Raw genomic sequence first — 13,901 nt, 5'->3', positions numbered from 1 at the left:
CCACTCCAGTATTCTGGCCTAGAGAATTTCATGGACTGTATACTCCATGGACTCATAACACAACTGAGCGATTTTCACTTTCACACTTGTATTTCTCCTGTATTAACAAGACTTTGTGTTTACTCGCTGAGTCAGGTAACACTCTTTGTGACCCCATGGACTGTAGCCTGTCAGGATTCTCTGTCCATGGGATTCTCCAGGCAAGAACACTGGAATGGGTTTCCATTTTCTTCTCCATTAACAAGAGTACATTGCAGTTAATCTAGTAAATCACATTTTGTTTCAAAAACATCAGACAGCAGTATTTCTTTATTGGCATTATTTTTTCTATGATGAAAATTTTTAAGATCTACTCTCTGGTAGCTCAGATGGTAAAGAATCAGTCTGCCTTGCAGGAGACCTGAGTTCAGTCCCTGGGTCGGGAAGATTCCCTGGAGAAGGGAATGGCTACCCATCCTAGTATTCTTGCCTGGAGAACTCCATGGACAGAGGAGCCTGGCTACAGTCCATGGGGTCACAAAGGGTCAGACACAACTGAGTGACTGAGCGACTTCGACCACCTCTTAATTTTTAAATGTACAACACAGTATTATCAACTGTATGGCGTCAGAGGTAAAGAATCTGTTTGCCAGTGCAGGAAACTTGCAGGAGACTTGGGTTCAATCCCTGGTTCGGGAAAATCCCCTGGAGTAGGAAATGGCAACCCACTCCAGGACTCTTGCCTGGAAAATTCCACGGACAGAGGAGCCTGACAGGCTATAATGCATGGGATCACAAAGTCGGACATGACCGAGCGATTGAATACACAGTCACCATGCTGTATATTACATTCCCATAACTTACATATTCTATAACTAGAAGTCTGTACCCCTTCACCCATTTTGCCCACCCACCATCACCCCCCTGCCTCTGGCAACCAAAAATCTGTTCTCTGTATCTATGAGTTTGAGATTATTGTTTTGTTTGTCTTAGATTTCAGACATAAGTGGGATCAAAAGGTACTTGTCTTACTTGTCTTTATCTGTCTGAATTATGTCACACAATAATGCCTTCAAGGCCCATCCAGGTTGTCACAGAAAGGCAAGCTTTCTTTGTTATGGCTAAGTAATTTTCCTGTGTTTTTGTGTGTGTGTACACACACCACAATTTATTTATTTACCCATCAATGGACACTTCGCTTGTTTCCATGTTCTGGCGTTTGTAAATAATGCTACAAGGAATATGGGGATGCATGTATCTTTTTGTGTTTTTGCTGCCTTCAGATAAATATCCAGAAGCAGAAATGCTGAATCATAGGATAGATCTATTTTTAATATTTTGAAGAACTTCCAACTATTTTCATAAATTTACAATTTATAACAATTATGTAAATTGGCTAAAACAATTTACATCTCCTTCAACAGTGCAAAAGGGTTCCCTTTCCTCCACATAAAACACTCATTTTCTGCATTTAGGATTTTCTCCCATTTGATAGGTTACCTTTTCTTTTCTTTTTTTTTTTTTTTCATTTATTTTTATTAGTTGGAGGCTAATTACTTTACAACACTGCAGTGGTTTTTGTCATACATTGAAATGAATTAGCCATGGATTTACATGTATTCCCCATCCCGGTCCCCCCTCCCACCTCCCTCTCCACCCGATCCCTCTGGGTCTTCCCAGTGCACCAGGCCCGAGCACTTGTCTCATGCATCCAAACTGGGCTGGTGATCTGTTTCACCCTAGATAATATACATGTTTTGATGCTGTCCTCTTGAAACACCCCACCCTCGCCTTCTCCCACAGAGTCCAAAAGTCTGTTCTATACATCTGAGTCTCTTTTTCTGTTTTGCATATAGGGTTATCATTACCATCTTTCTAAATTAATATATTCTCCTCGGATAGAGGATGTATCAGATATTAAACTGGTAAGAACAGATACTACACTTGATCTTAGCCAAAAGGCCCAGAAGCGATAGGTTGCCTTTTCTTTTTGTTAATGGTTTCCTTTGTTGTGCAGAAGCTTTTTGTTTTTTAAATTTTGCTATTACCTGTTTTTTCACAAAAGTGCTTGTGAGATCTCAGTTGCCTGAAGAGGGATTGAACCTAAGCCATGGCAATAAAAGCACAGAATCCTAATTACTAGACCACCAGGTAATTCCCTGCAGAAGCTTTTCAATTTCATGTAGTCCTACTTGTTTATTTTTTGCTTTTGATGTCAAATTCAAAAAATCATCACCAAGACCAACATCACTGAAGGTACTGCCTATATTTTGTTCTAGAGTTTAAGCTTTGGGTCTTAAACATTTAAGTCTTTAACCCATCTTGAGTTTGTGTATAATGTAAGGTAGCGATATAGTTTTGTCCTCTTGCATGTGTCTGTCTAGTTTTCCTAACACCTTTTATTAAAGAGACTATTTTCCACTGTATATTCTTGGCTCTTTTGTCATAAACTAAGTGACCATACATGCATGGGTTTATTTCTGGGCTCCCTAATCTATTCCACTGGTCTAGGTGTCTTTTTTTTTTTTTTGCCAACACCATACTGTTAAGATATCTGTAACTTTGTGACATAGTCTGAAATCAGGAAGTACAATGACTCCACCTTTGTACTTTCTCAAGGATGATTTGACTATTTGGGTCTTGTGTGTTTCCACAGAAATTCTGAGGTTCTGTTTCTGCAAAACCGTCATTTGAATTTAATTGTTTGATTGCATCAGGTCTTAGTTCGGACATTCAGGATCTTTCTCTTCAGTGCACCGACTCTCTCTACTTGTGGTGTACAGGCTCAGTGGTTGCGGCACCTGGGCTCTCCAGCTGTGGAACAGAAGTCAGCAGCTGTGACTCACAGCCTTACGTGCTCTCCAACATGTGGAATTTCAGCTTCCCAACCAAGGATAGAACCTGCCTCCCCTGCATTGCCAGGCGGATACTTAACCACTAGACTGCTAGAGAACTCCCTGTCATTTGAACTTTGATAGGGGTTCTACTGAATCTATAGATTGCTTTCGACAGAATGAATATTTTAACAATATTAATTCTTCCAACTCATAAATCTGTTCATTTACTTGTGTCTTCTTCACTTTCATCAATGTCTTATAGTTTTCACTCTGTGATCTCCTCGGTTAAATTTATTCCTGCTGCTGCTAAGTCATGTTCGACTCTGTGCGACCCCATAGACGGAAGCCCACCAGGCTCTCCCATCCCTGGGATTCTCCAGGCAAGAACACTGGAGTCGGTTGCCATTTCCTTCTCCAATGCATGAAAGTGAAAAGTGAAAGTGAAGTCGCTCAGTCCGGTCTGACTCTTCGTAACCCCATGGACTGCAGCCTACCAGACTCGTCTGTCCATGGGATTTTCCAGGCAAGAGTACTGGAGTGGGCTGCCATTGCCTTGTCCGTAAATTTATTCCTAGCTATATCAATAACCTCAAATATGCAGATGCCACCACCCTTAAGTGGTGGTGAAGAAAAACTAAAAGTGATGTGAAGAAAGTGAAGAAGAACTAAACAGCCTCTTGATGAAAGTGAAAGAGGAGAGTGGAAAAGCTGGCTTAAAGCTCAACATTCAGAAAACTAAGATCATGGCATCCTGTTCCATCATTTCCTGGCAAATAGATGGGGAAACAGTGGAAAGAGGGGCTCACTTTATTTTTCTGGGCTCCACAATCAGTGCGGATGGTGATTGCAGCCATGAAATTAAAAGACGCCTGCTCCTTAGAAGGAAAGTTATGACCAACTTAGATAGCATATTAAAAAGCAGAGACATTACTTTGCCAACAAAGGTCCATCTAGTCAAGGCTATGGTTTTTCCAATAGTCACGTATGGATGTGAGAGTTGGACTATAAAGAAAGCTGAGCGCCAAAGAATTCATGCTTTTGAACTGTGCTGTTGGAGAAGACTCTTGAGAGTCCCTTGGACTGCAAGGAGATCCAACCAGTCCATCCTAAAGGAGATCAGTCCTGGGTGTTCATCAGGACTGATGTTGAAGCTGAAACTCCAATACTTTGGCCATCTGATGTGGAGAGCTGACTCATTGGAAAACCCCCTGATGCTGGGAAAGATTGAGGGCGGGAGGAGAAGGGGGTGACAGAGGATGAGATGGTTGGATGGCATCACCGACACAATGCACATGGGTTTGGGTGGACTCCGGGAGCTGGTGATGGACAGGGAGGCCTGGTGTACTGCGGTTCATGGGGTCGCAAAGAGTAGGACAGGACTGAGCGACTGAACTGAACTGAACTGATCACGGTGTATGATTCTTTTAACATACTGAATTTGATTTGTTAATATTTCTTTGAGGATTTTTGCATCTGTGTTCATCAGGGGTATGAGCCTGTAATTTTCTTTTATTGCAGTGTTCTTGTCTGGTTTTGGTATCAAGGTAATGCTAGCCTCATAAAATAAGTTTGGAAGTGTTTTTCCTCTGAGATTTTTTCAAAGAGTTTGAGAAAGACTGATAATTCCTTAAATGTTTAGTAGAATTCACCAATGGATCTATCTGGTCCTGAACTTTAGTTTGTTAAGAGGTTTCTGCTACTGATCAATCTCTTTACTAGTAACATTTGTTCAGATTTTCTAATTCTTCATCATTCAGTCTTGGTAGGTTGTTATGTTTCTGGAAATCGATCCATTTACTTTAGGCTGTCTAATTTGTTGGCATTAAAAAGCATTGCTTTTGCCTCTTGTCTTTGATCTTTATCTTTTTTTAAAGTAAAAAAAAGCTACCATAAGAGATTCATTTGACTTCACTTCTCAACTTCAAAACTGACATCATGTGGAAACTGAGAGAATACTCTCAAGGAAATAAAAATGTATTGACAATGAAAGAGAGCTTTAAGAATCCAAATTAATTAACAGAATATGGAAAACTCAAAAAGACTTTTATAATTACATGGCAAAGAGTTCTGCCTAGTGACCTGGAATGAATTTTTTAAAAGCCCCCAAATTCTTTCACTTTACTCCTTTTGGGAAGTGAGGGCTACATTCCCTCCCCTGGAACCTGAATTCAGTGACTGCTTGACCAATTAACTAAAGCAGAGATAATGCACTAGTAGACCCCGGTTAAAGAAACTGTGCACTGTAGGTGGGACTGTATACTGGAGCAGCCATTACTGAAAAACAGTATGGAGGTTCTTCAAAAAATTAACAATAGAACTGCCAGCAGTTTCACTTCTGGGCATTTGCCTGAAACAAACCAAAACACTAATTCAAAAAGATATATGCATTCCAATGCCCACTGTAGCATTACTTACAACAGTCAAAATATGGAAGCAATCCATCAACAGACAACTTGATAAAGATCTAATATCTGTATCTATAATGGAATATTACTTAGCCATAAAGGGGGAAGGCGCAAGCCTCCATTTATATAATTTTTTTAAAAGCCATAAGTATCTAATACACAGCATAAGGAACAGGATCAATAATAAATTGTAATAACTTTGTCTAGGGATAGATGGGTACTAGACCATCTAGTGGTGATCATTTCATAATGTATGTGTGTACGCTAAGTCGTTTCAGGCATGTCCAACTCTGTGCAACCCTATGGACTACAGCCTGCCAGGCTCCTCCGTTCATGTGATTCTCCAAGCAAGAATACTGCAGTGGGTAGCCATTTCCTCCTCCAAGGGATCTTTCCCCATCCAGGGGTCGGACCTAATCTGTATAGCAGTTGGATTCCTTACCATCTAAGCCACCAGGGAAGCCCTTTTCATAATGTATTCACATGTCAAATCATATGCAGTCCACCTGAAACTAACACAATATTGTACTTCAACTGTCTCAATTTATTAAAAAAAAAACAAAAACAAAACCTCACATGTGCTCCTTCAGTTACATTCAGTCCAATGCTGTGTATTCTACTGCTGTGTACTCTACCACTGTGTTTTTCAAATCACCCTTCTCCATTCAAACAGAAAACAGAACTATGAAGAGGAGTGGGGACACTGATGAAGCTACAATTATGATGTTCTGAAATCATTCATCATTTAGCTTTCATCCTTGTTTATCACTCTGCACATACGCTTTGTAATCCCCTGGTAGAAATGGACACGTTGACAGCTTGCTTTCTCCTCTTGACTAATCATCTGATTAAAACTACCATATTTTTCCTAAGTATAGAGACACAAAGTACATGGATTTGAGGCAGGGAGAGACAAGAGTACTTTCCAAGAGAAAGGCATATTTGAACAGTCTTAAAGAAAGAGAGGAAATTGGCAAGCTAAAATGAGAAAGAACATATGCAAAGACCTAAGAAACCTTAATTATCTGAGGAATTCAGAGACTACCATTTGGAACAGAGAGAGGTGGAAAACAGAGGCAGAATGGTAGTGGAGGGGCTGGCCAAATCCACATTCTGGTAGGCCACATTAAGGTACTATTCTTTACGCAAAAAGCAACAGGAGACTCAATGACGAATGTTAAACAAGTGAATAAAAATTGATCAAATGAACAATTTTTATACATCACAGTGAGAAAATGAATATACAAAGAACACAAACCCAAGAGAAAAATGCGCAAAATAATTAAATAGAAATTTCACAGGAGCCAAAAGTCCCATTAACATATTGGGAGTATATACCATAAATATCATTAGTCACCAAGGAAAGTAAATTAAAAGCACAATGAGATAACATTTCACAGATCTGGAGGGAGAGTAAACTGATTCAACCTCTTCCAAGAATTTTGGCATCAAAAATTCCTTCACTAGGCATCCATGCCAGGAAACCTCTTATCCAAGTTGTCAACATGTACATGGGTGTGGAGTGTGAAACTTTTCATAATATGCTAAAACTAGACACAAACTAAATGCGCATTAACAGAATGGATCAGGACTTCCCTGGTGGACAGTGGATGAGAGTCCACCTGACAACGCAGGGGACACAGGTTTGATCCCTGCACCAGGAAGACTCCACATGCTGCGTAGTAACCAAGCCTGTTTGCCACAACTACGCTAGACATATACCACGTGCTCTAGAGCCCGTGGGCCACAACGACTGAAGCCTGCACACCTACAGCCTGTGGTGCTCAACTAGAGAAGCTACTGCAATGAGAAGCCTTCACACTGCAATGAAGAGTTGCCCCCACTCACTGCAGCTAGAGAAAGCCCACGTGCAGCAATAAATACCTAGAGCAACCAAAAACAGCTAAAATTTCAAAAAACAGAATGGTTCAATAAATTACACATTTTACAATATAGGAAATTACTAAAGCTATACACACTACCATAAATGAATCATATAAATAATATTAAGAGAAATAAAAAAGAATATATACAATGATTCCATTTACTCAAAGCCTTATATCGTTCAGAGATAGAGATGAACAGAGATAGTAAGGTTAAAAAGAAAAGCAAGAAAATAACAAAAATTCAGTAAAGAATAGCTTGGGGAGGGGAAGCGTAGATAGAAGAAAGCACTTATGATTAATCTGGCTGTTATGCAGAGCTGTTCATTTTTCATCATTCTTTAAATTATAAATTTAGGTTCTCATGTGCTCTTCCGCATAGATTCTAAATTTCACACTCTTTCAAAATGGATTAACAGCGATAACAGATGTAAAGTTCCTCGGCAGCACCTAGCCTGAAGAACCCATTTGATGGGAACCCATTCCCCATTTTACTGTGCCTGTGATCTCAGGGTTAATGATAATCAAACCCAAGCTCTAGATTTTCTTCTATCACTGGCAGTTGCTTCTTTTCCAGCATTACTCCTACCTACGAATCCTAACTATCCTCATGGCCCTAACTACTACTCCTCATCACCTTTGTCTTTATCTCTAGATTCCAGGAGGGAAGTGACATTAGCATCTGCAGCAAGGAGTTGTGATCCTGCTCAGCTCTACTCCTGCCTCCTTTGCTGAAATCTAAACAGTGAGTTCCTGAATGGCAGGGACATGTTCTGTCATCTTTGCGCTTCTCTGTGCACCATGTCTGATACAGGACCTCAGTAACTCTTTGCTAAATGATGAATAAATAAATACTGACATTACAGAGCTAAGCTACTAGTGGAAAATAAGATCAAAGTTTAAAATCAAGCTCGTGCTTTCTCAGGTTCCTTAGACCCTTTCATACTTCTAAAAAAGAATCTTCAGGAACAAGAGAAAGACAATTCCAAAGTGGCTTTAAAATCTTTGCCACAAAAATACTAGATCTGTAGTCATCAGCTGTATATAATAATCTCCATTAATTAATAATTCTTAAAACTCTGAAAAAAAGTTAGACCTTTCTTCAAAGTAATATAAATGATTTTCCATTTCAATTTTTACTATTATAATTTACTATTATTTTCTTTTAAAAATTACACTTAAGGGGGAGGGATAAATTGGGACATTAAGATTGACATATACACACTATTTCATTAGTTACCTGTATACCTATATAAAATAGGTAACTAACAGGAACCTATCTACTCAGTAATCTGTGATGGCCCATATGGGAAAAGAATCTCTCAAAAAAAAAAAAAAGAGTGGATATATGTATAACTGATTCATTTTGTTGTACACCTGAAATAACACAACACTGTACTGCAAATCAATTATACTCTAATAAAAAAATTTTTTAAACTTACCCTTAAAATGTACTCTATGTATAATGCATAAAACTAGTTCATCCTCAACATAAACGAGATCAACAAGGAAGTCATTTGTATCGCCTTATATATACTACTTCCTCTGTCATGTGGCAGTCAAAAGGCTAAGTGAGATGCTTGCAGCAAAGAAAACAGTTTTGAAAGGTCATGCTACATAGACAGCAGAATTTCTATCACAATATCCTTACTGTCTGTGGCAGACTATACGACAATCTAACCATAGTTATTTTCTGAGTTAAAGCAAAAAGCATGTTATCAAAGAACCAGAAACAGCAGACACTCAACAATATAATCTTTATGAACATTCTTCTCATGCATAAACATCCAGTGCATATTAAACAAAAAGAATCCTGAGGCAATGAACTGGGAGAAGAGGAACTAGTAAAAACTAGAAGCCAAGTTTAAACCACTCAGTTTATTCATAATGTTCATATAACATGACAAGCAGCTTCTAAAATAAACTTTTTCAAGTTTATCATTTTCAAGTTTATCATTAACATATGGTCCAGTTAAAACATAAGATTTACCTGGGAAAAGCAAAATTATAACAATACTGAAGCAAATGAATATGAACTATTTCAATATTTCCAAATCTTAATGACAACTGTAAACAAGGTACAAACTTTCAAAAACCTCTCTGCAGAAACTATAATGCCATCAGCACTTTTTTTTGCTTAATAATTCTGATTGGTCTTCAATCCATCTGAATAAGGAATGTGTTTTCCCAACTATTAAACAGACAATGTGTCAGTCAACAACAGAATGAAAATCTCTCCACCTCCTTATAAATTTCCAATTTCCAAGTACGTCTGTTGGGGGAGGGGAAGCATTCTAACTCATTTAATCATCCTGTCCAATCCTTGGAAATCATAGTTATTCCTGCTCAGAAATTAAAACACACAGCTTTCTCTTAAGCCAAGTGAAGGTCCTTAGTACAGTAAACATTACAGTCAGATTACACAGAATAACTAAGTTTTTGGCAATGTATTCCTTCCAAAGCCCCATAATTTTCATTTTGTGAGGATCTCTCACTAAAATTTATTAATAACTAGGTGACAACTGGTAAAGAAATACCAGTTCTGACCTTACAACAGAGCATGAAGATTTCCGTTCCTTCTAAGACTACTAGAAAACAAACTGTGATAAACCTTCTTTTAAGGAAATATACTTAAAATGTTCCAGTGCTCAAAACCAAAAACACACTATAAACAAAATTAAGGCAAAGATGTGAAGAAACTATAAACCCTTGTATATTACTGGTGGGAATGAAAAATGGTGCAAACACTGTGAAAGAGTATGGTAGTTCCTAAAATATTTAAATAGAATTACCATATGATCCAGGGTTTCCCTTCTGGCTCAGCTGGTAAAGAATTTGTCTGCAATGCAGGAGACCTGGGTTCGATCCCAGGGTTCAGAAAATCCCCTGGAGAAGGGAAAGGCTACCCGGTCCTAGTATTCTGGCCTGGAGAATTCCATGGACTGTATAGTCCATGGGGTCGCAAAGAGTTGGACATGGCTGAGCAACTTTCACTTCACTTCACCAAATGATCCAGCAATATTTCTATACCCATGTTTACATCTGTATTATTAACAATAGCCAAAGGTGGAAGCAAGTCAAATTTCACTCAATAGATGGGTGGATAAACAAAATGTGGTACATATTAATACATACAATGGAGTATTTATTCAGCCTTAAGAGAGACATTGTGATACATGCTAAACACAGATGAACCTTGAGGACATCTATGCCAGGTGAAATAAACCAAACACGAAAGGACAAACACTGTATGATTGCACTTACAAGACCTAAACAGAAGAAGCAAATTCACAGAGACAGACAACTTCTCAGAATAATGGTTATCTGGGTTTGGGGGTGATAGAATAAGTTGTGGAGATGGATAGTGCTGATGGGTGCACAACACTATGAATATATATATATGTCAGGAAATTGTACACTTAAAAAACAGTCAAAATGGCCAACGTTTAGGAAGAACATGTTGAGCTCTTTCCAAATGCCCACATTTGTACATACCTCCAATTTAAGGATTTCTTCATCTATAAACTGTGGATAACTTCCATTTTAGAGGCAAGTTGTTGATAGGATGAAATATGATGATAAAGTAAGAACAATTAAGTCACATAGAGTTGTGGATGGCTTAACATTTATTTAAGCTCATTCATCTGAAAATGTGGCCCATTGGAGAAGGGAATGGCAAACCACTACAACATTCTTGCCTTGAGAACCCCATGAACAGTATAAAAAGGCAAAACGGGGAAGGCTAATGTATTTTTATACTTCATTAGTTTTAGGAGCTAAGGAGCACAGGATTTAGAGACAATCTGAGGTTCTACAGCTGTGTTTTTGTCTTAGTATTCAATGTCAATGAGCAAAGTAACCAGACCTCTTCCTTAGAGGGAAGTTTTGTCTGTGTTATTTTATCTTACTTTATTTTTTGGCCTCACCTTGGAGTTTGCAGTATCTTAGTTCCCAGACCAGGTATTCAATCTGGGCCCATAGCAATGAAAGCTCAGAGTCCTAATCACTGGACTGCCAGGGAATTCCCAGGAAAAGGTCTTTCACGACATTTTTGTTGCTTCTATACTCTGACACCATCTCTTAGTCAGTCACAATGTGGTTTGGAAATCTCCTGTGTGTGTGTGTGTGTGTGTGTGTGTGTGTGTGTGTGTGTGTGTGTCTGTGTGTAATCAAGTTTTATTAAAGTATAAAGGAGATAGATAAAGCTTCTGACATAGGCATCAGAAGGGGGCAGAAACAGTACCCCCCTGATAGTCTTCAGCTGGATGTTATATAGTCACTGCTGCTGCTGCTGTAAGTCGCTTCAGTCGTGTCCGACTCTGTGCGACCCCATAGATAGAAGCCCACCAGGCTCCGCCATCCCTGGGATTCTCCAGGCAAGAACACTGGAGTGGGTTGCCATTTCCTTCTCCAATGCATGAAAGTAAAAAGTGAAAGTGAAGTCAAGTCGGACTCGTAGCAACCCCATGGTCTGCAGCCTACCAGGCTCCTCCATCCATGGGATTTTCCAGGCAAGAGTACTGGAGTGGGGTTCCATTGACTTCTCCATGGAAATCTCCTTTTTATTAAACTTTTTAAAAAGGGAGTGCTCTTGGATATTTCATTTCTCAATTTATAGATAGAAGCAACAGCAAGAGAAGGGACCCTTGACAACATGAAATGAAACAATTAATTCTTTCACTATTTCTCAGTCCCTATATCTGCTGTGAGTAAAGAAAAGTGACTGTACAGATGAAACTGAACATTCAGAGGCTTTGTACACATGAAGCAGCAGACCTCATTCATATATAGCAAATGTTTACTTACCATAAAAAAGAAAAACAGTAGTAGTCAAACAGTCAATTTTGTTAGGCACATTTTACAATTTAAACAGGGACTTCCCTGGTGGTCCAGTGGTTAAGAATCTATCTTGCAATGCAAGGGACACAGGTTCAATTCCTGTTCAGGGAACTAAGATCCCACATGCCACGGAGCAACTGAACCTGTGAGCCACAACTACTGAGTCTATACACTCCAGAACCCAAACACAACTGAGAGCCGTGTGCTGCATCTACTGAAACTCCCATGGTCTGGGGCCCACGCTCTCCAACCAGAGAATGTCTGTGCGCCACAATGAAAGGCCTTGTGTGCCACATCTAGGACTCAACATAGTCAAATAAATAAATATTTTTAAAATAAATAAAGATGGTAACAATAACCCTATATGCAGGACAGAAAAAGAGACACAGATGTATAGAACAGACTTTTCGACTCTTGTGGGAGAAGGCGAGGGTGGGATGATCTGAGAGAATAGCATTGAAACATGTATATTATCAAGTGTGAAAGAGATCACCAGTCCAGGTTGGATGCATGAGACAAGTGCTCAGGGCTGGTGCACTGGGATGACCAAGAGGGAAGGGATGGGGAGGGAGGGGGGAGGGGGGATCAGGATGGGGAACACATGTAAATCCACGGCTGATTCATGTCAGTGTATGGCAAAAAGCACTACAATACTGCAAAGTAATTAGCCTCCAACTAATATAAATAAATGAAAACTAAAAAAATTTAAAAATAAAATAAAATAAACAAATCCAAATAAATTTATCCATCAGGAATTACAAGCCCTCCATGTATCCAATTCACCTACACTTCCTACTTCCCTGTGGTATTAAAAAATCTGTTTTATTGTATTAAATTCATCTCCTGGAGTAGGAAATGGCAACCTACTCCAGTGTTTCTGCCTGCAAAATTCCATGGTCTAACAGAGTTCATGTTGCAGTCCCATCTGCTTGCCCCCAAATAACCAGTCTTTCTTTGTAGTTTCCTTACTTTTCTTATGGTACTATCACACTTCTAGCCACTCAAAACCCTACATTCATATACGTGATTTCTCTCTTCCATATGCCCTGCCAAATCTGCCTTTTAAATCTATCCTGCTCAATGAACTCACAAACCACCAACTTCCACTCCCACCCCCCACTCAGGTCGTCATTAGTTCACTTTTGTAGCACTTAGCACAGTGACCAGTGCTGTTCAACACCTAACTTGCCTGCTAGACCACCAGCCCAGCATAACAGACAAGTTATACCCAGGCAGGGTGTCGTCCCTGTGAACGGCATAAACGAGGGTGGACCATGTAATTTATCACACAGAAGAGTGAAACAAGGCATAAAAATAGTTCGGCAAATACACAATGTTGTATGTCAATTATGTCTAAATAAAGCTGGGGGGAAATATTTGGGCATTAAATTATCTATAAGAAGCTTGAACCAAGATATATATTGGCTTATACATATAAAATATATATATATATATGTTAATAGTTATACACTACAACTACAGTGCTTAGAGAAATGATTACTACATACTAAGTACATACCATATATTGGTTTAATAAATCACTTAAGGGCTAAAATATTCACTTTTTCAACTTCTCTTCACTCTTTACTGCAAACTTATTTTTAGCAACAAACATAGACCTAAAATGGCCTCTACCTGGCCAGCAATGACCTCTTTTTTTTTTCTTTTTTTTTTTCCATTCATTTTTATTAGTTGGAGGCTAATTACTTTACAACACTGCAGTGGTTTTTGTCATACACTGAAATGAATTAGCCATGGATTTACATGTATTCCCCATCCCGGTCCCCCCTCCCACCTCCCTCTCCACCCGATCCCTCTGGGTCTTCCCAGGCCCAGGCCCGAGCACTTGTCTCATGCATCCAAACTGGCTGGTGATCTGTTTCACCCTAGATAATATACATGTTTCGATGCTGTCCTCTTGCAACATCCCACCCTCGCCTTCTCCCACAGAGTCCACA

At 39.2% G+C, this 13,901-nt stretch overlaps 1 pseudogene; it reads right to left on the bottom strand.

The window, feature by feature from the left end:
• Nucleotides 1–1,831: 1,831 nt before the first annotated feature.
• On the bottom strand, nucleotides 1,832–1,953 carry LOC139034948 (U2 spliceosomal RNA; annotated as a pseudogene).
• Nucleotides 1,954–13,901: the final 11,948 nt, after the last annotated feature.

Source organism: Odocoileus virginianus, chromosome 4, assembly GCF_023699985.2.
Source record: "Odocoileus virginianus isolate 20LAN1187 ecotype Illinois chromosome 4, Ovbor_1.2, whole genome shotgun sequence".
Lineage (NCBI taxonomy): Eukaryota > Metazoa > Chordata > Mammalia > Artiodactyla > Cervidae > Odocoileus > Odocoileus virginianus.
This window is presented reverse-complemented; position numbering and strand designations above follow the sequence as displayed.